Below are 4726 nucleotides of genomic sequence, written 5' to 3'. Positions count from 1 at the left end.
TCATTTATATACCTGGCACCACCTTGTCAGCCAGGTGTTAGAACAAGTATCACTTCCATGGCAAGCTCGATTAGTCTCAATCTCCACCCCTCACTCCTAGAATATAAGCTGTGTGAGAGTAGAGACCTCACCTGCCTTGTCTCCCACTGTGTCCCCTACATCTCGAGCTCCCCTGCCCTGTACAGTAGTCACAAGCCATGTGTGTGTGCAGTGAGCTTTAGAAATGCAGCTAGTCCAAGTGAAGATGTGCTAGAAGAGTAAAATACACATGGATTTCAAAGTCTTGTGATAAAATAACGTAAAGCTTCTCAGGAACTTTTTCTATGGATTACCTGTTGAAATGATGATACTTTGGAACTATTGGGTTCAATAAAATATATTATTATAAAGTTAATTCCACCTGTTACTTTTTCCTGTTTCAAATCTTGTTACTAGAAAATTTAAAATTATGGGGCACCTGGGTGGCTCCGTTGGTTAAGCATCGGACTCTTGATTTCAGCTCAGGTCATGATCTCACACGTTCATGAGTTTGAGCCCTGCCTCAGGCTCCTCGCTCTGACAGTGCAGATCTTGCTTGGAATTCTCTCTAGCTCTCTCTTTCTGCCCCTCCTACACACTGTCTCTCGAAACAAATAAGTCAACCTAAAGAAAAAGAAAATTTGAAATTACGTACAAGGCTCACATTGCATTTCTCTTGCACATCACTGCTCCAGAGCATTACTGGCTTGATGGATGGGCAGAAGGTCAGTGAATATTTGTTGAATGAAAGGAGGAAGCCAGAGTGATCCGAGAGCAAATCTCCTCATGTTCCTCACCTGCTGAAAACTCTTTATTGATTCCTCATTTTTGGCTAGACTGCATTTCTGTTTTATGAGACTGTCATGTTAGGACCTGCCTCTTTCACTGGTTTCATTACCTGCTCTTCCCCACCCACAATATGTTATCTTTGCACACGAGTCTCCCTCTGTTGGGCTGCCCCTCTTCCACTGTGTCAATTGGTAAGGTCCTAGGTATTTTTTTAAAAAATTTTTTTAGATATAATTTTTTGTCAAGTTAGCTAACATATAGTGTATACAGTGTGCTCTTGGTTTTAGGGGTAGATTCCCATGATTCATTGCTTACATACAACACCCAGTGCTCATCCCAACAAGTGCTCTCCTCAATGCCCGTCACCCATTTTCTCCTCTCCCCTGCCCCCCACTCCCATCAACCTTCAGGTTATTCTCTGTATTTAAGAGTCTCTTATGGTTTGCCTCCCTCTCTATTTGAAACAATTTTTCCCCTTCTCTTTCCTCATGGTTTTCTGTTAAGTTTCTCAAATTCCACATATGAGTGAAAACATATGATATCTGTCTTTCTCTGACTGAACGTAATACCTTCTAGTTCCATCTACTTTTCTGCAAATGGCATGATTTCATTGTTTCTCGTTGCCAAGTAGTATTCCGTTGTATATAGAAACCACATCTTCTTTATCCATTCATCAGTTTGTGGACATTTAGGCTCCTTCCATGATTTGGCTATTGTTGAAAGTGCTGCTATGAACATTGGGGTCCATGTGCCCCTATGCATCAGCACTTCTGTATCCCTTGGGTAAATTCCTATTAGTGCTATTGCTGGGTCATAGGGGAGATCTATTGTTAATTTTTTGAAGAATCTCCACACTGTTTTCCAGAGCAGCTGCACCAGTTTGCATTTCCACCAACAGTGCAAGAGGGTTCCCATTTCTTCACATCCTCGCCAACATCTGTTGTTTCCTGAGTTGTTCATTTTGGCAACTCTGACCGGTATGAGGTGGTATCTCATTGTGGCTTTGATTTGTGTCTCCTTGATGATGAGTGATGTTGAGCATCTTTTCTTGTGTCTGTTGGCCATCTGGATGTCCTCTTTGGAAAAGTGTCTATTCATGTCTTCTGCCCATTTCGTCACTGGATTATTTGTTTTTCAGGTGTTGAGTTTGGTAAGTTCTTCATAGATTTAGGATACTAAACCTTTACCCAATATGTCATTTTCCTAGGCATTTTTCAAGGTGCAATTCAGTGTCATCCTTTCCGAAAATCCTTCCCTACCCTATAGGCAGAATCACCGCATCTCTGGGAAGAGGGACCAGTCTGCTGTGAGGCTCATTCTTCCTGGGTTCAGTCCCATCAGATCACTGCCTCGTGTGTGCGTCCTCACACAGGGCTTCCTGAAGGTGAGAAGGTTTGTGTCCTATTGGCCTTTTACTCTTCAAACCTAACACAGTCTGTGGATTGACTGCTTTCAGCTGCTGGGCGGTTCTTACTTGGGGTTTGGTGGTCGTCAGGTGGAAGCCAGGACTGGGATCATCTGAACACCCGTCTGGGCTGGGTCTCCAAGATGGCTTTTTCAACCCCATCCTTGGTGCCTCAACTGGGGTGGCTGAAAGAACTGGGCCCTGGCTAGGCAGTCCTCTCCATGTGGCTAGTTCAGAGTCCTCAGAGCGTGATGAGCTCAGGATAACTGGGCTTCTTTCATGCAGGGCCTTTCCTCAGAGTGTGTTCGCAGAGACCCAGGCCACAGCTTCAAGGCTTCCTATGACCTGCTGCAGAAGTCAAGCAGCATCAGCTCTGCTGCGGGCAATTGCCCTCAGCTGAGCCACACGGCAGTGTGGATTCAAGAGGAAGGGACTTCCCCAGGACTTGGATGTGTGTGTTCATTTGGAGGCCATCATTGGGGACCAAGTGCCACAATCTGAAACTTAAACCAGGAGAGACAAATGACACCCAGATACCTTGAGAATCTCTGAAAACGACACAGGACAAAAATCAATACTTATTGAAAATATATGTTTAAACAAAATACTTCCAATAGGGCTTTGGGCCTCAGCTGTCTATCATATTCTACACCATATACCACACAAGTCATCAGGGTAAACCTCCAACACTTTGGAGCAAGCATTTGTGAGTCTATACAAAAGCCCAGATGTTTAAGAGTATTAGAGCGTGGCTGAAATCATCTGGAGATAATCTATAGGAAACTTGCTTAATTGGGGGGAGGGAAGTCAGCACTTACAGCCTTTGGTACAGAGTATAAGAACGTTCAGCTCTATTATTTACAACAAAAATTTCAGAAAGAACTTTCAAACCAATTTATCCATATGGCAGACCATTATATAAGCATTAAACACTGCTTAATGAATTTTAATGGCAACATGCCTAACAAACCAAGTGAAAAATTCATATGCAAAATGAGGCAAAAAGATTCTAATTATGTTTTAAAATGCGCAGGCAGGGGTGCCTGGGTGGCTCAGTCGGTTAAGCGTCCGACTTCGGCTCAGGTCATGATCTCACGGTTCGTGGGTTCGAGCCCTATATCGGGCTCTGTGCTGGCAGCTAGCTCAGAGCCTGGACCCTGTTTCAGATTCTGTATCTCCCTCTCTCTTTGACCCTCCCCTGCTCATGCTGTCTCTCTCTCAGAAATAAATAAAACATTAAGAAAATAAAAAATAAAATAAAATGTGCATGCAGAGAAAAAAGACTGGAAAGGTATCCAGCGAAATTTCAGCAGCGACTAGAGCCATATAGCAGAGTCACGGAAATGTTTTAAAGTATTCTTCTTTGTGAGTTTTTTTTTTTTAATGTTCTGCAAGTTTCATGTAGTGAGAACATACTATTTTTATAATCAGGAAAAAAAGTAAGACCGACATGAAACTCCACCAGGAAGGTGAGGCTCCGAGGTTCCCCGCATCCTTTTATCACAGCTCTTCCAGAGATCCAGGTAATTAATTATCCCTGAAAATTATCAGTATGATCCCCGCGAGGCCTTCTCAGCTACTATGTTAGAGCCGTATGGCTGTGCGTGGTTCTTAGGGGGTTGGACAATAAGATTAAACCTGTAGAGCTTCTGGATTTGCAAGCGCTTTCCTGTTTCCTACCCGAGCCTCGCAGAAGCCTGATGACAGAAGCAAACCCAATCTCTTCATCACCATTCGGCCCATGAGAACACAGAGGTCCAGCAAGGAAAGGCTACACACCAGCCCAGGGTCACACAGACAGTCAGGATTCAAAGCCAGGTCTTCAGCCTTTATACCTGTGGCCCTTGCTGCCAAAGCGGGGTTCCTTCCCTATGTGAAATTGTATACTCCCATCTGTGATAAAATCCCAGCCTCCTGTGGTCACATATGCAGACGAATCTCTCTTCCTCATTTCCGTAATCCAGGGATCCCAGAGGCAGCTCTAATGTCGCCTGAGTCAGGCACACCTTCAGTTCTGTCTGTTCTTCCTCACGTGGCATTGCTTGGGGGCCACCCACCGTTTCTAGAATCTTAGAATTTCAGAACTGGAATAGATCTTGAAAGGTCATCCGGCCTGAGCAACTCCTGCCAACCTTTTACAGACACCATTTCATCTGAAAGCTATGTCCTTGCACAGCATTCCCACGGGGGTGTCTGGGGCCAGGACAGGGTGATAAAGGTGCCCTTTCCCCTACTGAGCCACCAGACATCTGCCAGGTTACCTCAATTCAAAGGGGAATGTCAAGGCTACAAAGTGCAAAGCAGAGCGACTCTGCCTTCTAACAGGGACACGGCGCACAATGGAAATAGCTGAGGGATCCAAAAGGAAAGAAAACCAAAGGCCAAACTCAATACAGAGGAAGCCAGCTCAGAATAAATCCCACAGGCCAAGAAGAAACCCGTGGGGGAAAAAAAAGTCTCTCTCCTGAGAGAGCTCTATTGTGTGTGCTCTGGGTCAAAAGAGCCTCACTGTGC

The 4726-nt window shown here is 44.6% G+C and overlaps 1 long non-coding RNA gene across 1 annotated transcript in view; it reads left to right on the top strand.

The window, feature by feature from the left end:
- The window catches only part of LOC144223713 (uncharacterized), a 4827-nt gene extending 1098 nt beyond the window's left edge, over positions 1-3729 (top strand). The window contains exons 2-3 of the long non-coding RNA XR_013332799.1: positions 2015-2191; positions 3644-3729. This is a non-coding gene — a long non-coding RNA (uncharacterized LOC144223713). The remainder of the gene's footprint in view (positions 1-2014; positions 2192-3643) is intronic.
- The last annotated feature ends 997 nt before the right edge of the window (positions 3730-4726 follow it).

The sequence above is a fragment of the Crocuta crocuta genome, unplaced genomic scaffold, assembly GCF_008692635.1.
Source record: "Crocuta crocuta isolate KB4526 unplaced genomic scaffold, BGI_CrCroc_1.0 scaffold70, whole genome shotgun sequence".
Classification (NCBI taxonomy): domain Eukaryota; kingdom Metazoa; phylum Chordata; class Mammalia; order Carnivora; family Hyaenidae; genus Crocuta; species Crocuta crocuta.
The sequence above is the reverse complement of the archived record's forward strand: the minus strand, read 5'-3'. Positions and strand labels throughout refer to the sequence as shown.